This window comes from Crinia signifera, chromosome 8 (genome assembly GCF_055691185.1).
Source record: "Crinia signifera chromosome 8, ASM5569118v1, whole genome shotgun sequence".
NCBI lineage: Eukaryota > Metazoa > Chordata > Amphibia > Anura > Myobatrachidae > Crinia > Crinia signifera.
The window spans coordinates 164,673,095-164,698,228 of NC_139224.1; the positions used below are offsets into that span (position 1 = coordinate 164,673,095).

The window sequence follows — 25,134 nt, forward strand, 5'->3', positions numbered from 1 at the left end:
TATAGAGGCCCATTTCCAGCAACCATCACTCCAGTGTTGTAATGGTACATTGTGTTTGCTAATCGCGTTAGTAGACTAATGGATGATTTGAAAACCCTTGTGCAATTGTGTTAGCACAGCTGAAAACGGGTTTGCTTGTTAGAGAAGCTATCAACCTGGCCTTGCTTTGAGCTGGTTGAGTATCTGAAGCATCACATTTGTGGGTTTGATTATACTCTCAAAATGGGCAGAGAAATAGAACTTTCATGTAAAACATGTATTCTTGTTCTTAAAAATTAAGGCTATCCCATGAGAGAAACTGCCAAGAAACTGAACATTTCCTACTATCGTATGCAGTCCTGCTGGGCAGTTCCAGGGAAATAGCATGTGACTTCTCCCCTTGGAGAATTCACCCTCCTGTATGGGCACCTTAAGAGTCCTAGGGCTGCTATTCAAAAGGTGACTTTTACCTATAGTTGCCTCCACTCCCGCACCCTGCAGGAGGCTCCCGTTTCAGTCATAAATCCCCTGCTGCCCTGCACTGACCTCCTGATCTTCCAAATTCTTTAGATTCTGCCAGGAGTGTCGCCATGGAGTTTCTTTGTAGGGACAGGGAATTGTTGTAATCACTGTGATTTGCTGTAGCTCAGTGGTGGCAGTTGTGGGTGGTGAGCCCAGGTGCAAAAATATAATTTGGGCCCCCCTCCTCCACCTCAGCCCAAGTTCATAATATGTAACTTGGCATTGGGGGACAGGGAGAGGCAGAGGGCGATAGGAAGAGACAGGGGGAGGCAGAGGGTGACAGGGAAAAACAGTGGGTAAGAGGGTGATAGGTACAGCAGTGGGCCCCTTAGTCCTCAGTGGCCCCGGTGCACTGCACCTGCTGCCAGGGCTGCTGAGAAGGGTGGGTACTAATTATCCAGGCCCGGACTTGCTGAAGGGGCCCGGCAGAGGCCCTGGTCCAACCCTCACCTCCCGGGCAGCAGCATGAGCTCTCGCACTGTCAGTGTGTTTTACAGCGCATGAGACACTCTAAGCTGAGCCTGAGCAGGAGGGGGGAGGGGTGATAACACTGATAAGCCTTGACTGGCTTAGAGGTTTTTAACTTTTTTCCATGAAGGGTGAGTGTCAATTAGGCCACACCCCCAAAATTTAACCGCGCCCTGGCATACCTCTCGGCAGTCCTGCCTTCTACAAAAAAGGTTCCGCCTTGCTGTAGCTCCTCAAGAGTCCCTGCTGGCGACTCTCATTATCCTTGTGGGAACACCTGAAAGGAGAGAGACGGCAGCACATGATCACTCAGCCTTATCTGTGCTGGTGTGCACTCATTCATAGTGTGCTGTTGCTGTTTGTAGAGAGCTGTGACTTAGGGTAAGAATTTTTGTAAGTAATTTTTCTTTAGTTTAAAAATATCTTTAATTAAAGTATCTGATGATTTGGCTAATGCTATAAAGGTAAAGAAAACAGCACATCCAATAAACATATGGGCAGCACGATTGGGGTAATGGATAGCATTACTCCCTCACAGCACTGAGGTCATGGGTTTGATTCCCACCATGGCCCTAACTGTGCGGAGTTTGTATATTCTCCCCGTGCTTGTGTGGGTTTCCCCCGGGTGCTCCGGTGTCCTCCCACAATCCAAGAATATACTGGTAGGTCAATTGGCTTCCAACAAAATTAACCCTAGAATGTATGCATTGTAGGGAATATAGATTGTAAGCTCCACTGGGGCAGGGACTGATGAGAATGTTCAACTATACTCTGTACAGCGCTGCGGAATACGTGTGCGCTATATAATTAACTGGCAATAAATAAATATAGGCAGTGCCTAAAAGATGCAGACAGTCCAGTGTTCACATTAAAATAACATTTATTACTCTGAAAATGAACTTTTGTGCTTAGGGATGAATTCACACAAGGTCCAATTGCATTTGGAATTTATTGCACAGACATCACGTTAATCATGTATACTGTGCTGAGTGAGAAGGAAAGAAATATCACAGTGAATATATAGCTGCAAACAAGAAACCCATATTGCCGGAAGCAATGTGAGTATCAATACTTGCAAAACTTCCCAAAATATATTTTTTACTAAGGCTATATATAAATGGCCGACATTCTCATAATTGACAGACAAAATGTCGACATATGAAAAGGTAAACTTGAGAAATTTTTTTTTTTACATCCATGTGGTGTGTTAATGCAGCGGCGGTAGAGTGAGACACTATGCGGGTGGCTTAACGCCGCCCGGCCCAACAACCCCCACCACCGAATTACCCTCAGTCTCATGCAATGGGATGTGTACGAGAACACACCCTCGCAGGCAGCCACTAGCAGAAGAAATAATTTGATGGTCGCCAACCATGAAATGATTTTTCTTGCCTTCGCAAATAAAAGTCAGTCTGAACTAACTTTTATTTCCGAGCACTATGACGACAGAGCATCGGCCCGCCCACGTTCCCAGAGAAACTTTTTTTTTATGGGGCAAAACACTGGGCATTCCCCAGTGGCGTAACTAAGTTTTGGGTGCCCCCCCGCCGTTAGGGCCCCCCGCCGTTCCGCCAAGCACCCCTAATCCCCCGCCGCCCATGCAAACCCCCCCCCCCAATCCCCTGCAGCCTTACCTATCGCGCTGGTCCCGGCGGCTCCGTTCTTCTTCTGCTGAGGACCACCACAAAATGGCCGCCCCCATACAGCAGACAGTTTCAGAGAACTGTGTGCTATATGGGGGCGGCCATTTTGTGGTGGTCCTCAGCAGAAGAACGGAGCCGCCGGGACCAGCGAGATAGGTAAGTCTGCGGGGGATTGGGGGGGGTGTAACTATAGCACTGCAGCCCCCGGCGCCCCCACATGCACAGCGCCCCCCGCGGTGGCGGGGGCTGCGGTGCTATAGTTACGCCGCTGGCATTCCCGGCCCTGTGTCACCTCTGTCAGCTCCCAGCCCTCTGCCCGGCGAGTGTGTAACTACAAGTGATCCTGAATCTGCACCTAGGTACAGTAATTTGGGGCCATGTGTTTATATGACCCAACGTGACCCATACCAAGAGGGATAAATGCTCTCTACTCTTGATACATGACTGGCGTCACCTGTGCTGAACTATTTAATTGATAAGAAAGTTGTTTCAATACAGGTGAATGCAACCACGACTTAAGAAGCAAGTCCAGGTAGAGGCCCTACTGGAATTGGAGTGTATAGGCCCATACACACTGGGCGACTTTGAGCTGAAAGTCGCTCAAAACAGCAAGTTTGAGCGGCTTTCAGCTCAAAGCCGCCCAGTGTGTATGGCCCGGCGATGAGTGGTGAGCGCTGCTGTGCGCTCCCGCAACATTGCCGGTAAAGCCGCTCATCTGCTGGTAATACCAGCAGATGAGCGGCTTTCAGGACAGCTATGCAACACCGTCCTCCCCCCTCCGTCGGCGCCAGGCAGGGGGAAAGCCGCTCAGTGTGTATGCACTGAGCGGCTTTCCCCGCAGCGGTGAATGTCATCATCGCTGTCCTTACACGCTGGGCATAGTCGCCCAGTGTGTATGGACCTTTAATTAGATTTAAACTAGTGGCGTAACTATGGTGTGGCAGCCCCAGCTGTGGCTTGGGGGAGCCAGCGATCTCTGGGCGCACTTAAAAATACCTGCTGTCCTGTATGAATACACAGTTTGCTGTCACTCAGTAGTAGTGGGAGCCGGTGGCCGTGTACTGTATCTGCGTACCGTAGGTGACAGCCCACCCCCCCCCCCTCCCCAATTTCCTTGCCTCCTCTGCTCCTGAGGGTGACCGTTGTCATTACCTGCACACACTTCCGCTAGTATCCCCTGGTGATGGAAGGCTACAGTATGTCAGAGGCGCGGATGGGATGTCCTCCCTGTTACGCCGCATGGGAGCACGTCACTCCTGGGGAGCTGCAGCACTATACATGGTGGCGCACAGTGGCCCAGGTAACCAGTCTGCACCATTGTCATGTTTTACTGAAGAGGGGGGGGACTGGGGGGCCATAATTTTTTTGGCCGGGGAAGCTAAATTTATAGTTACGCCACTGATTTGAACTAATAACTTATTAACACCCATTCACCCAAGCAGGGAGGAGGAAAAGCTAGGATCCCCATTTCACATTCAGCCACCCTTCCCCCCCGCGAGGGGACGCGGAAAACTAAGCAAACAGCTTATTGGGCGCCCAACTAACATATAAGTACCGTATACTGTCCTGCTCGCATTATGGCTGCCCGGTTCTGCTGCTGCATAAGAGGGACAGCTAGTGATGTCAGTGTGGTCTGGCCAAGGTGGGGAAACCTAAGGGGGACCAGTGTACAGTATGTCCTGAATTTCAAATGTTTATTTTATTTAAAGTGTATTTACTCCTGCCTATGGTATGTATGGGAAGTGCTTATGGTACTTTCTCCTTTAAGAAGAAAACAATTGCTAACATAGGAAAACATTATCCGTAGCGCCCCAGACGTGCGATCGCTGTAATTCAGTATCATGCAGCTGCGTATAAGGAAAGGAAACATCAAGGCTCTATAATCATTTGATGGTCACCGCAGCACAAATCACAGAAGCCAATAAACTGTCTATATAATGAAGTGCTTACATTACATTGCACAGTCACTTGGAATGATTAGGCAGCAGCATCAGCAGAAAGAAAGGTGATGGGCTCAACACCGATTTAAAATGATTTACAGGCGCACTGTAAAAGGAATAGGCGACAGAACCAAGTCGGCGCTCGTCAATTTTAAGAGGTGGCGGATATTTTGCGAGGTGTGTGTTTGTGTACAGGTAATGTCATCAAGCGACTCTCAGGGAAGCAGATAATTAGTCTGACATGTAAAATGTTATTGTTTCCAGCATTTTATGGAAGAAAAGCGGAGAATTGACATTATTTGGCACAAGGAAGCAGAGGCCTACGTCATTGTATTATTATTATTTATGTCACAGGATTACTCCATTAGAACAATGCACAGTAATTCATTCTGGGCCCAGTCCGTTAGATCAAACAATACAATTTAGCAAAAATAAAGAAAAGGGTGTGTTTTGTTTAGCCTCCATTAATGAATATTAAACACAATGTACTATACAAAACTGATGTTTACTTCAGACACCATATAGACGCAATTTGCGGGTCTTCAGGGAGAAGGCGGGGCTAAATTCCGCGATTCGCATCTTTAGCCCCGTCTCCGAAAAGCAGCCAGGGAGATTTGGAGGGTGTTCCGGAGGGGTATCCGGACTATTTGTCTTCAGCAAAAAGATAGACAACCATTAGGTCGACACCATTAGTTAGACAAGCAAAAAGGTCGACAAGCAAAAATGTCGATATGCAAAAAGGTCAGCATGCCAAAAGGTCAACATGCAAAAAGGTCGACACTGCCATTAGGTCGGCAGTGTCTAGGTCGACAGTCAAAAGGTCGACATGGAGTTTTCCACTGTTTTTTGAGCCGACATGTGCCGACAGGCGGTATTTAATGCTCTATCATCCACTAGGGCGAGGCATGAGAATAAAATAGTGTGCCGAGCGGGCTGCGGTTCACTTCAAACTGTGTCCATGTCGACTGTGTCGACATTTGGGTAAAAAAACTGTGAAAAACCCCATGTTGACCGTTTGACTGTCGACCTAGACACTGTCCACCTAATGGCAGTGTCAACCTTTTTGCATGTCGACCTTTTTGCATGTCAACCTACTTGCTTGTCGAACTAATGGTGTCGACCTAATGGTTGTCTATCTTTTTGCTGTAGACAAATGGTCCCGCTTCCGTTCCGGAGATATCTGGGAGGGTTGCCCACCTTTCCAGGGGGCCGGGAGGGGGACACGATTTTCCAGAGCCTCCCGGCCATCCCGGGAGGGTAGTCAGCCTTGATATATTTACAAAAGTAAAAATAACATCTAATAAAAGTTTTAAACATCATCCTCAGACTCTAATAGGGTTACTGTCTACACCCGCACTGATGGTTTTGTGTTTAGGACTCTCAGATGGGTAAAGTAGGAAAAGAGGACCCGATTCAGACAGACCTGATCGCACAGCTGCGGATGTGCACCAGCCAGCGTTCAGTTAAGACCCCGCCCAGCTAGAGTGAAATCCCGCCTTGTGAATCTATGCGCTCGCTGTGTGTATAGAAGTGTACGGCTACACATCCAGTCGCAGCTGTGTGAATCTGTCCAAAACCCACGTCACAGGCGCAACATCTAAGGATTTTACTTTGGCCACAACTTATAGCCCTGGTCTTACTCAGCGGTGTGATGGAAGAAGGTTTTAGAATGGTGCGCCAGAATTTTGTCTGTGCTGCCACCCGGCTGTGCAGGAGACGTAGAGAGAGTTCCCTGTATAGAGCCTGTGTTATATACCAGGTGCAGCCAGGGCCGCCAATAGGGGGGTGCTGTGGGTAGAGCTGTCCCGGGCCAGCTAATTTTGCCCACCACACACACCCCCTCCCCCTCCTGACTGTGTCCGCTACACTGAACAAAGCAGGTATCAGAACGCAGGCTTATTAAACCCAGGATGTCGGCGGCCAATTAAAATGCTGCACTGGCTTTTGAGCCAATCAGAGCTCATGCACCCACTGCTGGTACGCGAGCTCTGATTGGCTCGTCAGCCGGTGCTGCATTTTAATTGGCCACCGGCATCCAGAGTAGAAGAAGCCTGCACTCCGGGACCTCCGGACTGCAGCTCAGCGGAAGAGGAGATGGTGGAGAAGGGAGCCAGGTTACAGTAAGTCAAGTGAGTAAGGGGAGAGGGGGCCCAAACTGGAAATGAGTCCCAGGCCTCAAAATTCCTGATGGCGGGCCTGGGTGCAGCTACCATAGGTGCAGAGAGTGCAGCTGCTATGGGGCCAGAGCTGAGAGGGGCCACCTTCCCTGTCACAGTTACATGTGTTATATACAGGGTGTAGCTACCATAGGTGCAGGGAGTGCAGCTGCTATGGGGCCCAGAGCTGAGAGGGCCACCTTCCCTGTCACAGTTACATGTGTTATATACAGGGTGTAGCTACCATAGGTGCAGGGGTGCAGCTGCTATGGGGCCCAGAGCTGAGAGGGGCCACCTTCCCTGTCACATATACATGTGTTATATACAGGGGTGTAGCTACCATAGGTGCAGGGAGTGCAGTTGTTATGAGGCCCAGAGCTGAGAGGGGCCACCTTCCCTGTCACAGTTACATGTGTTATATACAGGGTGTAGCTACCATAGGTGCAGGGGGTGCAGCTGCTATGGGGCCCAGAGCTGAGAGGGGCCACCTTCCCTGTCACAGTTACATGTGTTATATACGGGGGTGTAGCTACCATAGGTGCAGGGAGTGCAGCTGCTATGGGGCCAGAGCTGAGAGGGGCCACCTTCCCTGTCACAGTTACATGTGTTATATACAGGGGTGTAGCTACCATAGGTGCAGGGGGTGCAGCTGCTATGGGGCCCAGAGCTGAGAGGGGCCACCTTCCCTGTCACAGTTACATGTGTTATATACAGGGGTGTAGCTACCATAGGTGCAGGGAGTGCAGCTGCTATGGGGCCAGAGCTGAGAGGGGCCACCTTCCATGTCACAGTTACCTGTGTTATATACGGGGGTGTAGCTACCATAGGTGCAGGGAGTGCAGCTGCTATGGGGCCAGAGCTGAGAGGGGCCACCTTCCCTGTCACAGTTACATGTGTTATATACAGAGTGTAACTACCATAGGTGCAGGGAGTGCAGCTGCTATGGGGCCCAGAGCTGAGAGGGGCCACCTTCCCTGTCACAGTTACATGTGTTATATACAGGAGTGTAACTACCATAGGTGCAGGGAGTGCAGCTGCTATGGGGCCCAGAGCTGAGAGGGGCCACCTTCCCTGTCAGTTACATGTGTTATATACAGGGGTGTAGCTACCATAGGTGCAGGGAGTGCAGCTGCTATGGGGCCAGAGCTGAGAGGGGCCACCTTCCCTGTCACAGTTACATGTGTTATATACAGCGTGTAGCTATCATAGGTGCAGGGGCTGCAGCTGCTATGGGGCCAAGAGCTGAGAGGGGCCACCTTCCCTGTCACAGTTACATGTGTTATATACAGGGTGTAGCTACCATAGGTGCAGGGGGTGCAGCTGCTATGGGGCCCAGAGCTGAGAGGGGCCACCTTCCCTGTCACAGTTACATGTGTCATATACAGGGGTGTAGCTACCATAGGTGCAGGGGGTGCAGCTGCTATGGGGCCCAGAGGTGAGAGGGGCCACCTTCCCTGTCACAGTTACATGTGTTATATACAGTAGTGTAGCTACCATAGGTGCAGGGAGTGCAGCTGCTATGGGGCCCAGAACTGAGAGGGGCCACCTTCCCTCTCACAGTTACATGTGTTATATACAGGGTGTAGTTACCATAGGTGCAGGGGGTGCAGCTGCTATGGGGCCAGAGCTGAGAGGGGCCACCTTCCCTGTCACAGTTACATGTGTTATATACAGGGGTGTAGCTACCATAGGTGCAGGGAGTGCAGCTGCTATGGGCCCAGAGCTGAGAGGGGCCACCTTCCCTGTCACAGTTACATGTGTTATATACAGGGTGTAGCTACCATAGGTGCAGGGGGTGCAGCTGCTATGGGGCCAGAGCTGAGGGGCCACCTTCCCTGTCCCAGTTACATGTGTTTTATACAGGGGTGTAGCTACCATAGGTGCAGGGAGTGCAGCTGCTGTGGGGCCCAGAGCTGAGAGGGGCCACCTTCCCTGTCACAGTTACATGTGTTATATACAGGGTGTAGCTATCATAGGTGCAGGGGGTGCAGCTGCTATGGGCCCAGAGCTGAGAGGGGCCACCTTCCCTGTCACAGTTACATATGTTATATACAGGGTGTAGCTACCATAGGTGCAGGGAGTGCAGCTCCTATAGGGCCCATAGCTGAGAGGGGCCACCTTCCCTGTCACAGTTACATGTGTTATATACAGGGTGTAGCTACCATAGGTGCAGGGAGTGCAGCTACTATGGGGCCCAGAGCTGAGAGGGGCCACCTTCCCTGTCACAGTTACATGTGTTATATACAGAGTGTAACTACCATAGGTGCAGGGAGTGCAGCTACTATGGGGCCCAGAGCTGAGAGGGGCCACCTTCCCTGTCACAGTTACATGTGTTATATACAGGGTGTAGCGACCATAGGTGCAGGGAGTGCAGCTGCTATGGGGCCCAGAGCTGAGAGGAGCCACCTTACCTGTCACAGTTACATGTGTTATATACAGGGGTGTAGCTACCATCGGTGCAGCTGCTATGGGCCCAGAGCTGAGAGGGGCCACCTTCCCAATCACAGTTACAAATTTCCAAATGCAGTCCACAATTTTACACTCTACGAGACATTGCAGTGTGGAAGTCTGGGGGAGCGGTAGAAGAACTTAGTAACGAGTCTAATGGGAATCGGTACATCTGTCAGAATGAACTTAGGTCTACAGTCATTAGGTCGACCCCACTAGGTCGACTGGCAGGAAGGTCGACCTGACTTAAGGTCGACATGGGCCAAGGTCGACATGACTTAAGGTCGAATTTGCATAAAGGTCGACATGAGGAAGGTCGACTGGTCATAAGGTCGACATGGGTTTTTCACTGTTTTTTATCCGAATGTCGACACAGTCGACATGGACACAGTTGGCAATGAGAATCGGACCCTCGCATCGCTCGCTTCGCTCGCAATGCTTCGGGCACGGTGCCTCGCTGCGCTCGGCACACTATTTTATTCTCCCACCACGCCCTAGTGGATGGTAGGGCATGAAATACCGCCTGTCGGCACATGTCGGCTCAAAAAACAGTGAAAAACCCATGTCGACCTTATGACCAGTCGACCTTCCCCATGTCGACCTTTATGCAAATTCGACCTTAAGTCATGTCGACCTTGGCCCATGTCGACCTTAAGTCAGGTCGACCTTCCTGCCAGTCGACCTAGTGGGGTCGACCTAATGACTGTAGACCTAAGTTAATTCTAATAGATGACCGCTTCCCGTCTAATGGCCCTTTTTATATGTAATAAAGAATTCATATTACACTGGCCCTGTAAATATACCATAATACATACACTTCTGAGGTCACTGGAGCTGGAGTGTGACGGAAGCTGAGTTCTTTAATAAACTTAGACTGCATAGAGAGTACTAAAAGTCTGTGGAGGAACCCCTCACAGGGGAAGATGGAGTATCCGGAAGACTGAATGAACCAGGGAGTAACTGGGAAGTATGGATAGGCTCAGATTGAATAGAACAATGACGAGAGCTGCTGAGTAAGGTCACTGCAGGAAAGTACGCACTGGGTATCACTATGGTCATCGGCAGGTATCTGTATTTTGTGCAGATATTGATGTCTGTCTCTCTGGCTGGTGACTTGACAGCTGTAGTGAGGATGAAGCAATGCAGGTACTAATAGCAGGTAGTTAGACCAGCAGGTGTAGAAGGCAATCACAAAACCAAGTATTCTGATAGTGGATGCAATGTCCTGGACTGGACACTAGATGGAGTCAGGTTGCAGGCAAGTGGAATGCTGCAGGTGTTGAATTAGCAGAAGTACTAGAGAGCTGCTACTCATAGGACAACATTGTACTGACTGACTTCGGGCTCCAGTCTCAATGTATACATAGGTGGAGCCTGTAGCTGATTGGCTGTTTCAGGATGATGTCAAAATAACCATTCCTGGATTGGCTGGTGAATCAAACAAATATGGCCGCTCCCATGTTGGAGACACAAACTATGTTTGGTGTGCATGTGGAAAGTCGTGAGGCCTGTAACAGAGAGAAGACCCAGTGCTGGGAGTTTGTGAGCAACAAGGCCACAGGCTGTGTTTAGCAGTGCCCGCTGTGATGATATCGTGGGAGACGCTGACCGTGCACACCCGGCACCAGCTGGACTGACCTGGATGATAGTCTCTAAACAAGCCTGGCCAAGCACCTGGAATGGAGATAAGTATGTCTCAAACCCTGAGTCGTGACATAAATACACAAACATTCTCCCACCTCATGGTAAGGCTCCTGTCTCTTCTTCCTGGTAACTACTCTCTGATCCAGTACACTGATTGAGGACTTAGATCCACAAACAGGGCAACCTGGACCCTTCCTGTGTTTATCTATGCATTTGGCACTGCAGCAGTCACAAAACATACTTGCCTACTTTTGAAAACTAGTTTCAGGGAGATTATAGTTGGTAATAGAATTTTGGGTACTTATGTATTATCTGGGCTCCCATGTTAAATGCACCCCATTTTTTCATACCCCTACTATCCAACTACACATGGAGTTGATTTTATATAGTGTGGCGAGCGTAGCGAGCCACCGTGCCCGAAGCATGGCGAGCGGACACGGTCTCATAAGAAAAACGGGAGCCCAGATATTACATAAGTACCGGATTTTGCACAAAGGGCATGTCTAGTTCCATATATGGAGGGATTGTGATAAGAGGTTGTGAACGTGGCACCTAGAAGCGTGGCTGTGTACTGCTACATCTGAGAGGAATCTAGGAAAATGACTTATATCCAAATGTAGATGAGCCCCAAAGCAGTTAGTAAGAGATACTATACTTGGTAATGTGCTGGGAAATGGTGCTGAAGATTCACTGTAAATGTATCTATCTCTCATTCCTTTTTTTTCCCCAAAAATGTAACAGTGTAATGTGGGCTAGGTGACATGAGGGAGATTGCTAAACTAATGAGGGAGAGAAGGAGATTGCTGCTATGTCAGGGTGTCTCCTGCAGGAGGGGAGGTAACTATGATGTAACCGTGTAATGTGGGCTAGGTGACATGAGGGAGATTGCTAAACTAATGAGGGAGAGAAGGAGATTGTTGCTATTTCAGGGAGTCTCCTGCAGGAGGGGAGGTAACTATGATGTAACAGTGGAATGTGGGCTAGGTGAAATGAGGGAGATTGCTAGACTAATAGAGAGAGAGGGAGATTGCTGTTATTTCAGGGAGTCTCCTGCAGAATGCAGGAGGGGAGGTAACTATGATGTAACCGTGTAATGTGGGCTAGGTGAGATGAGGGAGATTGCTAGACTAGTGAGGGAGAGATAAGGAGATTGTTGCTATTTCAGGGAGTCTCCTGCAGGAGGGGAGGTAACTATGATGTAACAGTGGAATGTGGGCTAGGTGAAATGAGGGAGATTGCTAGACTAATAGAGAGAGAGGGAGATTGCTGTTATTTCAGGGAGTCTCCTGCAGAATGCAGGAGGGGAGGTAACTATGATGTAACAGTGTAATGTGTGCTAGGTGAAATGAGGGAGATTACTGCTATGTCAGGGAGTCTCCTGCAGAATGCAGGAGGGTAGGTAACTATGGGGGTTATTCTAGTTCATTCTTTCTGACAAAATCCTTCTTAGATGGACAAAACCATGTGCACTGCGGGTGGGGCAGATGTAACTTGTGCAGAGAGAATTAGATTTGGGTGGGGTTTTTCTTCAAAGTGAGATCTATATTGCAGAGTAAAATCATGCAGTCAGTATTTTCCCTGCACAGAAACAAAAAAACACACACAAATCTAATTCTCTCGGCACATGTTACAACTGCCCCCCTGCAGTGCACATGGTTTTGTCCATCTAAGAAGGATTTTGTCAGAAAGAATGAACTAGAATAAACCCCTATGCCACAAAATGTCTAACTTTGTTATAGTTTATTTTATCTTATAAATCATTAGCCCTGAGAAATCCATCAGTATTTTAAAGGCAGACAGCGCATAAAGGATTATTTGTTTGTTTATTGGAGGAATTTTTTTTTTTATCTACTTAACATAAAAGTTCCTGCAATAACCTGTTGTGGGAACCAAATTATTAAAGGGAATTTAAATACATAATGCTCCGATTCAGGTATTATTTAGACAGACGAGTCATCTCGGAAAATACAGGTTCTCCTCATGGCTTTCAGAAGTAAAACAATAGGCCCTTTATATTAGCCCAAACGAAATTTTAGAAGCATTTTCCTTATTAGCTCTGGTCATTAGAGGGTCATTTAGCAACCTAGACATTTCTTTGATTTTTTTTTTTATCAAAGTCGTCTTGAAAAGAATCTTTTACAAAGGAAGAGCAGTGTGAACGGGGTAAAGTCTTAAAAGGGTAAGATCAGAAGTGTCTTTTGTGTACGAGGGAAGAAGAAAAGAAGTTTCTGGTGTACGCCAACTGTACGACTTTATTATGCTGCTTCATATCTATAAAACAAGCATTCATAAAAAGAAAAACAATATGTCTTGCCATATGTTGGAATGGCGTAGTGCAACATATTTGCATATAGAATCAACACCTGTTTCCTTTTTGTTAGAAATCGGGGGAGTGGTGGGAAAATATCTCTGATTGGTTTGTGATGTCATCTGCTTACATTGCTTATTACCATAATTATATGATACATATGGCCATACATATTTTTGTACTCTTGCCAAATTCTAATATTTTGTTGTCTTGTATGCGTTATTTATTTATTTTTGATAAAAAAAAACGGTTTTCAATATTATTTTTATTATTCCTTTTATTAATAGTATTAATAAATAATTATTTATTATTAGTATTAATAATATTAGTTATCCTTTATTCTACTACTAATAAAAATATTATTAATTATTAATTATTAATTAAAATATTTTAGCATTGAAAATGAGTGCATTTAACATAGGAAAAAATGGGAAATGGCCCAATATGCGCCATTTCTCATTGGGTATGGCCCCGGCATATGTGTGTAAAAAATAATGGCCCCCCATTGTGACCGCCACCCCCACGATTGACGCAAACCCGAAGCGTGGCGAGCGCAGCGAGCCGGCGAGGGGCGGCGGTGCGCGTCCTCCGACCTTTTCATTCCCCTACTATCCATGTCGGCGTGGAGTTGAGAATATAAAGTGTGGCGAGCGCAGCGAGCCCCGCGAGGGGACGCGGATACCTGTCAAGCCCACGAGGGGCGTCCCTCGCGGGCTTGACAGGTATCCGCATCCCCTCGCGGGGCTCGCTGCGCTCGCCACGCTTCGGGCTCTATGTTAAATGTACTCAGTTTCAATGTTAAAATAATTTAACATTGAAGCCTATGGAGAAATCGGGTCCATCGCGTCGGCACACCATGGACGCGATGGACCCGATTTCTCCATAGGCTTCAATGTTAAATTATTTTAACATTGAAGCCTATGGAGAAATCGGGTACATCGCGCCGGTCGCGTCGTGTGCGTTTTGGTATGCACCCGACGCGACCAACGCGATTTTTTTCCGACACGACCACCACGATAGAAATCGTGGTGGCCGTGCTAGGAAACAAGTACCGATATTTGTTTTTGTTTTAAACAAGATAATGATTGTGTTATCTTTTTTTCCACTTTAACTTGGTGTTGTCCACTGGGTTGCCTGAGGCAAGATGGCAGCTTTGGTGGAGATTATTTTGAATTGTAGGCAAAGCAAGTGTTCTTACACAACTATTTATTTTTGGAAATACATCACACGTCCAGAGCACAATAATTTTTGATTTTAATAATCTCCTGGAAAAAAATATGCTAATGGTTGGCGTTAACCATTATTTTGACTTGGGCAACTTGTGCTCTTTCTAGGTAATAAAAACCAAAGCAGATGCTTCCAGGGGGTAAATGATGCATAAAGACATAAACACTTGCAGTAGGTAATTTAATTGTCCCCTTATTCCCCCAAGTAATTAATACGCTGACCTCAGCAGATGGAATACATCCGGAAAAGTTACATCGAATGAAGTACGACCAAATCTCTGCTTTCAACACCTGTGTAGGTGATGTTGAACACAAGGTGTATAAAGGCGCAATATCCACACAAACATCCTTTGGGAAAACTTACGATGATGACTAAAGGGGAGTGCTAAGGGTAATTGTGTCCTAAAAGTGAGCAAAGTGTTGTACAGGAACTAATTAAATAAGTCTGAGACAACAAATTGAATATGCCCCTAAAAACTTAGAAAGGGTAAAGAAAACATTGGCCTTGTACCTATAACTGGTATGCGATGATAGTTTATAAATGATGCATTTAACTCAATACATCTCCAAACCTGATCTCTATCCGCTCTGTGACTGTCTTTGTGCTGCACCCACTCTGTGGAACGCCCTCCCACGCACAATAAGACTATCCTCTAGTCCAGGGCTTAAAGTGGTCCCAGAGAGGTGGTGGAACTAATGTACCCTGCCACGGACCCCCCCCCCCCCCCAATTAGGTGGAGCCCCGGGTACTGCCAGGGTTTTTGGCACCCCATGCAACCTATAAACGTTATGCCATACCTCTGATACTTTATAAAGGGACAGTGATCTCCAAATTATTCCCAATTTAAATTATGCAACACAGTAGCACAATCATATTCACATTACACCACATGTAGTGACCCTGATTCATCTTACAGCACAAAGTAGTGCTCCTTATTCATGTTATGACACATAAGTGTCTCTTTTACATCTATGCACACAGTAGTATCCCTTGCACATAATGCCTACAGTAGTATTGATTATACACATAATGCCCACAGCAGCAGTACCCCTAGCAAAAAATGTCCGCAGTAAGTGCCCATTTCATATATCTGACATAAGACACCTATCTGTCCCCTTCTGTCCAGCAGCTACCTCTCCTCTGATATTCACCTGAGCAGTGGTGACAGCATGACATCACATACGCCGTGCCAGAAAAGGAAGCCGCTGGAACCGGCTATTCTGTTGGAACTACTGTCCAGGGCTGTGGTTCAGGTGGAACTCAGTTCCCCCTTCCATTATAGGTGGTGGAACTCAGTTCCCCCGAGTTCCCCCTCACTTTAACCCCTGCTCTAGTCTCCAAGCCTTCATACATTCCATGCAAATCCCTCTGACGAGCTTATCATACCAGAACACCATTTTTTCTTTCGTCACTTTCGCATCTAGTTGACTATTGGATCAATGCTCTAAGTCTGAGGGATGGAAGGTGGACCGAGATAAATGATAAACCTACCAGCCCCTAACTGTCATTTTTTCAATCACAGCCAGTAACATGTTATGCCAGACCATTATGCAGTAGGTCACACCTATCCTTTTATATCCATGCCTATTTCCCTGTATATTGTACTCTTGCGAGCAGGGCCCTCCTACCTCTGTCTTTCTTTCATTGCCAGTTTTGTTCTAACCCTGTTGTTTACAACAGAATATGCTGCACTATATAATTATAAGTAGTTATTATTATTATTATTATTAATAATATAATAATACATCAAACAGGCAGCATTTTGCCTCTGACATTGCAGGTTAAATATATATTGGTAATTATTACTATGCAAAGGTAGGAGAAATCATTCGAAGGCCGGCGACCAATCGGATGATTTCTCCTGCTGTGGAGACATGTGAGGGAATATGTTTTCGTTACACATCCCCTCGCATGTTAAAGAGGGGGGCGGCGCTGATACGGTGACGGGCGGTGTCTCTGGTGCTTGGTAAGCTGCGACCCTTGCAGCTTACCGAAACATCCAGAATCACCCGTTATGTCCCTTTCTATTGGCTGATTTAGCTTCAGTTGCAGTAAATGCAAAACTGCAATTGGTGTCTCTTGCACGCAGCCGCCCCTCCCACCCCCCCCCCCCCCCCCCCCCTTAAGGAGCTTTGCGCATGTGCACTGGGCTTGTTGAATTAGCCCCTTGGGAACCCTGGAAAGACTACTTACATTTGCTAATTCCTACTGTTTTAAAAGCATTTCAGTCTGATTAAGTAGTAACAGGTGAATATTAATAGTTATTAGTTACAAATGTATTTGTTCATTTTTTTGCCATGTTTTATTCCAGCCATTTCACTGTAATCTCAACTGTTCTTTCAGACAATTAGCGGCCAGGTTACAATGAGAGCTGTGTCTTTGTCTCATTCTAGAACTGGGATCTGGAAACTCCATCCACCTGCGAGGAAACTCCTTTGTAGACATTGGAGCTACACTTATCCGATACCTCCGCTGTCACCTGCTTCTGGGCAGCTTCCTAGTCTACAAAATGCTTCAAGGGTGATATGAACAAGTCGCTGTAGCTGTATTGTGTCTGTAATTATCCCAGCCGGACAGAACCATTCATCTACGTAATAGGGATGCAGCGAATCAGGCACAGTTACACAGATGGTGGATTCCGATTCCGCAATGTAAAAGAAAGGTTTGCTAAGAAATATACATTCATGAAAATTGGAGCCCTTCTCGGGTATAATGATAAAAGCAGTTTTGCCACCAGTGTGAGAGTACAATAGTGCCAAGCATGTAAGCCAGTGTAGTATTGAGCAAACGGTTCTAAGGGGAAATGCAGTGGTCTGCGGGCCGAGGTGGCGACAAACTGAGATGAAGAGAAGGGAGGTCGAGAGGCTTGGCGGGGAGGTGTTGCGATGCCTCTAAGGTGGATTAACCACGATGAGCCCTTCACCAGCATGTACAGAGGGCCCCAGTACTTACAATGGGAAGGACTATACATAGCAATGCACCTATTCATACAGCCACATGCACTAGCAAGTAAGATCTAATAAAGATATATATATATATATATATATATAATGGGGTCTAGACCAGTGGTTCCCAGCCCTGGTCCTCAAATACCCCAAACAGTTCACAAAGCCAGAGCACTGTGTATCACCAACTGTCACATTTTAAAAATACACGGGTGCCCTGGAAAACGTGAAATGTTGGGGTACTAGAGGATCTGGGTTGCTTGCATGCATTCTCTAATGGTGACACCGCTAAGCATGGACTCCTACCATAGCATTCCCCCAGTGGGCCCTTCGCTCCCCAGAATTACACACAAATACAATTTACAAAAACATTGCACAGGGCCGAAACCAGGTTCTATGCCGTCCAGTACCAGCCCTGCTCTACGAAATTGTGATGTCATGTCTATGGTGTACTGCCACTAGGATCTTAGATACTGACAACCTGTGGGAACCCGTGTGTGTATAGTAGGGGGTGCAACATGTTTTCTGGAATGGCAGTAAAGGTAACAGGGAAGTATAGACATCACAAGACAGGTGCGGTGACACCAAATTGCAGGCTCCTCCACATTGATAGGAGCCAGGTGCAGCAGTGTGACATCCACTCATTGAGTCCGCATTGCAGGCAAGTCTCTGGGGGCAGCACAGCATTTCCAGGGAAGCTGGGGACACCCCCAAAGTGATTTAACTGGGGGAGGGGGCATCCTGCTAGGCCACTTTTACGGTGTTCACGTCGACCATTCAGGACACAAAACTCATGTCAAACTTTTGACTGCCGACCTAGCCATTGTTGACCTAATTCTTGTGTTGACCTTTCAATCCTGTCGACCTTATCCATGCCCCACGTCATGTCAACCTTCTGTTGTCGGCTCAATGCATTTCGACCTAATATGTGTCGACCCATTCACCCATACCCCAAAGCTCTGGATGCTTGATATAAGTTGTCAATCATATAACACAATGGGCCTGATTCAGGGTCGCACACCAATGTTTCATGGTATCCGCATGCACCTGAGTATCAAATTTAAGGCACAGTATCAGAAATGTATGGGGTGTTCGTGGGTGCACACCAAAGGCATATTGGGTACCTCATAGAGGGGGAGATTCTCTAAACGAAAAATGTGGTAAAAACCCAGATGTCAGGGTTTTTACCGCATTTTGGGGTGCTCTGAGCCCCGCCGGCTTAACCCATGCGGGGGGCATCGCCAGAAAAATCTGGCAATGCCCATAGAAGCCTATGGGCTTCTAACACGATCCCCCTCCGCCCTGCTCCGAACCCCCACCGCCCTGCATCGCCCCCCCCCCCCCCCCCCCCTCTGTCCAGGCAGCACAGTGCTGTGCTGCCAAGACCTGTGACCCCCCTCCTCCCTGCACTATGATCCGCTTCCGGGTGCAGGGAGGAGGAGAGCCAGCCCCCCCGCCGCAACAGCAGCACACTGAGCACAGTGCCGGGTAAGGGAGGGAGGGGGGATCTGCAGGGTCCTGATAGAACCCGCTGACTCACCGCAAAGGACAGCTCCTAACGCAAGAGCTGTCCTTTGCCATAATTATCGCATATGTTACAGCATATACGATAATTATGTATGCGAAGGGCGGCGATGTACGGCAGAGCTGGGCTGCGGATGTAAGAACATCCCCCCCATAAGGATGTATAGCAGGGAATGGTAAGGGATTTGTAGCTGCATTAGAATAAAGGGTACTTGTTACCTAGCACGGCGCCCATCGCATCGTATACCATTATACTAAATAAGGTATACGATGCGACGTGATATTGTACAATAAAATATTGCATCGCATCGTATGCCATACAATGGCATACGATGCGATCGTATACGATTTTTTATTGTACAAGCACCCTGATGGGTCCTTACAATGTTAAATGGCCCCCCATAGTCAACGCCACCCCCAGGATCAACGGCAACCCGAAGCGTGGGAGGGGCGGCGGTACGCAACGTCCGACCATTTCATACTCCCACTATTCACGTCGGCGTGGAGTTGATTTTAGATAGTGTGGTGAGCGCAGCGAGCCACCGAGCCCAAAGCGTGGCGAGCGGACGCGGAATACATGTGAAATAATACGCGTTCCCTCGCGGGGCTCGCTGCGCTCACCACACTATCTAATATAAAATCCACGCCGACGTGGATAGTGGGGGTATGAAAAGGTTGGTTTGCGCTTCGCCTTTGCGTTGATAGTGGGGGTGCATTTATCATTGTAAGCACCCATCAGGGTGCTTGTACAATTAAAAAACGCATTGCATTGCATCGTATGCGGCTATATGGCATGCGATGCGATGGTGTAAGATGGACATCGGGGGCACCGCGCTAGGAAACAAGTACCGAATAAAGATACAGATGTGAATCAGACCCATTGCTTCCATCATTATAATGGCAGCTACAGTATATATATATTTAAGGCAATTGTGCACTGTCTAAATATTTACCCCTTGTTGCCCTGATTATCATGTTTAGATCTGGTGACACAGCCAGCTGAAACGTGACACGCGGGCATCTTACACCCTCTTCCTCGCCAGCCTGTACCATGTTCAGCGTTTCAGGAGAACAAAGGCGGCCATTGTTGAGCAGTGGGATATACAGTATATCGGCATTCCTGATATTACTTCCTGTAATGTCCAGCCTTGCAGACCAGTATGTTACCAATCTCCCCGGTTCTCCTCCACTGCACCAGCAAGAATAAAAGCCACTTTGTTTTTCCCTGAAGAGAAGTCTGGACTTCAATTTTTTTTTTCTTGTGGGTGGTTAAACGTTCAACGTTAACAGGCAATAAAATGCTCCGAATCTGCCGGTTGATTTAGAAATATAGGGGGGAAATGCAGATAAGTAGGACACGAACTGTGTCTGAAATTAAAAGTCACAGTCTGCCAGTATAACATGGCTTCTAGAGGGAAGTCCATGTTATACTGCTGAATGACGGTTAACTAAAAGTGCTTGCTGCCACCTAGACATGACCTCCGCCACTGTAAAGTGCGCCAGTGTCGGCCTGGTACCTCATTCAATACCCCTTAATAGGTCCTTTAAGGCTAAATCATTTGCCAGGCATTAAATCAAACATAATACTAGTGTCACATTACCCTATTAATACAAAATATAATTTTTACTCTTTTTAAAAATGAAAGAAGTTCTTTCCTGCAGTAAATGACAAATGAATTGGGAAACAGCCACATGGCTAATGAGTTGTATATGATGGGTCCAATATGTATTCATCCAATCAAAAGTGAATAGTTAGAGCCGCGGCTGATTGTTTCCCTATCATCACGTATCATTACCTCTATGCTTGACCGCGGCGGTAATGCCCTTGTGCAAAAAAATGGCTTCCGTGGCCTGCGTCAACTGCAGCCCATAGAAGCTGGCTAGGGCTGCATGGTAAGGCAGGGAGTGGCTTCCTACAGGAAGCCAGCTCTCTGCCTATTGCAGCGTGGACTGGCAGTCCCGGATGGGGGGAACACCTCCCAATGGGTCTGCCGGTCAGGCTGGTGACTGACAGGTAAGACATACACCAATAGGAAGTCACTGCCAGACACAGTGAAGCCACAGGCTTCAATAACATTGAGTAGGTGTCAGATTTTACCTGGGAGGGGGGGGGGGGGTGCGTAGTCCCGCAGCCCATGGGTAAAAACTGCAACTGGATCAGATTCTATCTATTATCTTCTAGAAGGTGCTAAATAAAACAAGTAAATATGAAGTAGATTCTGATTGGTTGAAGTATAAAGTCTAACAATAAGAACACTTTAACTCTGATATAAAAACGCCATACGTTAGGATTAGGATGGCGGGGTTCCCACGGAAGATGCGTTCCTGCCAGTAGTCTGTGTACATTACAGTAAACTTCACACCTTATCACAGCCTACAAAGAGGCTGCGGTCTGGCAGATTCCCTGCTGTCACTTTTGCTTCTGTTTCCTTTGATGTGATGATATGGCTTCCCCAGCTACCATTATTCCAGGCTCTGTTTTTTTTTTTTTTTTTAAACTGTGCAATTAAAACCTACAGCTGCAGCAACTTCGTTACCCAACTTCAGTTGCTTCTCTGACCCACCTCCATGAAAGAAGACTTCTTTTATCTTCTGCTAATTGTTGGCATGGGGCGGGCAATAAAACAAGAGGCCATTGATTTATTATTTAACCCCGTAGGTAGGAAGGATGATTGGAACGAATGTCAGTCTGATGCAGACCAATTCATTGCTCGCGTCTGTGGGTTCCTGCGTCCTGTGTTCTCTGTCTTGTGTGAAGAATCACCAACAGGTCTGCAGCTTTGTGTTCTAATATATATATAACATAAGCGGTGATTTCTCAGTCACAATAATAGATCACTAAATCCCTATGGCCAGAAATAAAAATGCAAACTGTTAGACAAGGCTTCCCGTCTGAAATAAAGGTACGCATTGTAATCAGTGCCAGAAGAGAAGATGACTTTTTTAATTAATTTTAATTAGACTTTCGCTGCCGTTTTATTTACATTCCAGGCATCTGTCTTGGCTTTCAGGGGTAAACCAGGGGCACGTTATGGTGTAATAATATAATTTGAGATAAATGAATGTACGTAGTAAGGACACGCCAGTATAAACGGGATGGATTATACTGTAATATCTATTATTTATTAACAGTTTATGCAGAAAAAATATATTATGTAGTGATATACAGAGAATATCTCAGTCATCCGCATCAGTCCCTTTTCCAGTGGAGCTCACAATCTATATTCCCTATCACATGTACATCATGGCATCTGTTCCAATGCGCCGTACCATACGCATTAGATCGGAGTCAGAGGTTGGAAAGGCAGAATATAAGTTGACTCGGAATCGGACCCATAAGTGCTACATCGCAGGTGCTTTTAAGCACTTGCGATGTACTGCATCCGATTTCACTTGAACTCCCGCACCAGTCCCTTTACATACGATAAATTGTATGCTATTTATCACAAGTAGAAAAGTGCCAAGTTGTGAGTCCTGCCGGGGGAGCGCAAGTGAAATCGAGTCCAACTTGTTGGGCTAGTGTATGGGGACCAGAGCCAGTTCCAAGGAAGGGCTCTCTACCTGAATTGCGCACGCCGGTGATACAGAAATCGGAGCACAGTATACAGCTGTGTCCCCGATTACCCCACTACACAGCCACTGCCAGCACTGTCCACCAAGATGCTGTCAACATCCAACGCAGCGGTCACTGGAATTTCTGTGACATCCATGAGCCTCAGCTCTTTCGTCAGAGGTGCCAGCAGTGTGTGATTGGATGGCAGCGGGCTGTGTGGTGCCGGCAGTGTGTGACTGGCTGGCAGCAGGCTGTGAGCTGTGTGGAGCTGGCAGGGTGTGATTGGCTGGCAGCGGGCTGTGTGGTGCTGGCAGTGTGTGACTGTCTGGCAGCGGGCTGTGAGCTGTGTGGTGCCGGCAGTGTCTAACTGGCTGGCAGCAGGCTGTGAGCTGTGTGGTGCCGGCAGTGTCTAACTGGCTGGCAGCAGGCTGTGAGCTGTGTGGTGCTGGCAGTCTATGATTGGCTGGCAGCAGGCCGTGTGGTGCCGGCAGTCTGTGACTGGCTGGCAGCGGGCTGTGAGTTGTGTGGTGTCGGCAATGTGTGATTGGCTGGCAGTGGACTTTGAGCTGTGCAGCGCCGGACATATCAATTTTTGGGAATTATTCATAAACAACAGCCCTATATACAATTTCCCATTAGGTAAATAACTTTATTTAACTTATAATATTTTGTGAGCTACAGATGGAGCCAGGCTCCCAGCAGGCCAGTTACCACACCGCGCCGGCGAATGTGGCAAGTGTGCATCACAGGTGCTCGAGCGTCCATGTGCGCTGGCACGCCAGCCGCCAGATACGGGCATCTGGCGCACCAGCGAGCCAATGAGAACAGCTTCATCTGTACCTCTTTCCAGAGCCGGCCCTAGCCTAAATGATGCCCTAGGCAAGATTTTGGCTGGTGCCCCCTAGCACCGCCACTAGTTCCGCCTCTGACACTGCTCCCCTTTCCCAGCACCATCAACCCTCATCATAGCAGTCATCATTTTGGTGCTCCTACCTGCAATATTTTAAATAGAAACAGTGCACACATTTGGTGCGCAGCCCAAATAGGGGTGCGTTCTTGCTGGGAAGGGGCATGGCCACACAATTTTACCCCAAATTCAAATTATGCCACACAGTAGTGCAACTTTATTCACATTATATCATGTGAGAGTGTCCCTTATTCATGTTACATCACATTGTAGTACCACTTTACCTTATATACATTACTCATCAAATTATACCCTTAGAAAAAAATCCTGAGAAAATATTGTATTTTAAGCACCTCCATGGCCACACTGCAACCCAGCACAAAGCAGTGTGTGCTGGGCAGAGGAGAAGAGCTGCAGCTGCTGCTGTCACTTAAGGGGAGGGGGCCCAGGGCCCCCACTGGGCCCTCCCATCAGGCTTTGGCCTGGGTAATTTGTACCCCCTACCCCTTTCTCTCGGCACCCCTGATAATACCACACAGTAATGCCCCTTACACATGACACATTATTTATGTCCTTATAACCGTAATGCCCCTTACACATTATGCCAACCTTTATTAATGCCCTTCATACACATGACACACATAATGCCCCTTACACATATGTTTCACATTATTAATGCCCTTATACACATGACACACAAAATGCCCATTACACATGTCGCACATTATTAATGCCCTTATACACATGACACACATAATGCTTGTTACACATATGTCGCACATTATTAATGCATTTATACATGACACACATAATGCCCCTTACACATATGCCGAACACTGTTGCACAACCATCCCACCCGCAGACCGCACTCGCACAGCCGCTAATACTGTGACCTCTGCCTCTGCTTGGATTCAGATGTTTCCTCATACATCTTGTCTCAATAGGCCATGCAGCTCCTGGCCCTTCTGCTAACGTTGGGTGCCTTTTTTGCTGAAAATTCGTCTTATTTGCATTGTTATGACCAGGACACACAATGAGCTTCCGATGATTAAAATGATATGTGGCATGCCTATATTTTGTGTGCGACTGTGGCTGTACCTGCATACGGAATGCTATGTTACAGTGATTTCCATGAATACACTATTTCATATGCAGGTACAGCCTCACTCACACAGAATATAGGCATGCTGCATATCATTTTAATCAGCAGAAGCTGCTGATGCCCCTAGGAATTCCAAATGCCCTAGGCAATTGCCTAGTGTGCCTATGCCTAAGGCCGGCCCTGCCTCTTTCGCAATCTTAAGTCTGTCTATATTTTTATATTTCTACTTTATTATAAAAAATGTATTGAGTCCTATTTTCTTTCTTAAGGAATTGAACAAAATCACAAAGCTGATAGATAAATAATACTGTATTTATATAACCACTGTTATTGATAGGGGCTAAACCTAACCTGGTAATGTGCAAAATAAATATGGAAATGACCATATGCATAAACATAGGGGGTAATTAGGGTGACCAACTCATCCCTTTAATCCGGGACACACATTAATTACACAGGTTCTGTGGCTGGCTTTCACCTGGTTTTAAACTGCCACAGAACCTGTGTAATTAATAAGTGTCCCGGATTAAAGGGATGAGTTGGTCACCCTAGGGGTAATACTGTCCTGCTTGCACACAGGCCCCCTGTTACCCAAAATCCTTTCGATGATCGCTCACCATCGAATAATTTGTTTTCTCTGTTTGTTCTTAGAAGTAAGCCAGGAGTTACTTTTCAGATGAACGCTGTCCGACGAATTGGAGGCGGTCGCTGACATCATGTGACATCATCCTCCCGCCCCGAGCAGATAGGGGTACGCCTGCATTCTAT

General features: G+C 47.2%; 1 long non-coding RNA gene across 2 annotated transcripts; it reads left to right on the forward strand.

Annotated features, from left to right (window-relative positions):
• Positions 1-10,708: 10,708 nt before the first annotated feature.
• Positions 10,709-20,056, forward strand: LOC146027182 (uncharacterized). 2 transcript variants are annotated; one of them, XR_014454712.1, is made up of 3 exons: positions 10,709-10,901; positions 16,729-16,997; positions 19,786-20,056. It is a non-coding gene; the product is annotated as an uncharacterized LOC146027182 (long non-coding RNA). The 2 variants fall into 2 exon arrangements; XR_014454713.1 differs by having other exon boundaries at positions 10,709-10,845.
• Positions 20,057-25,134: the final 5,078 nt, after the last annotated feature.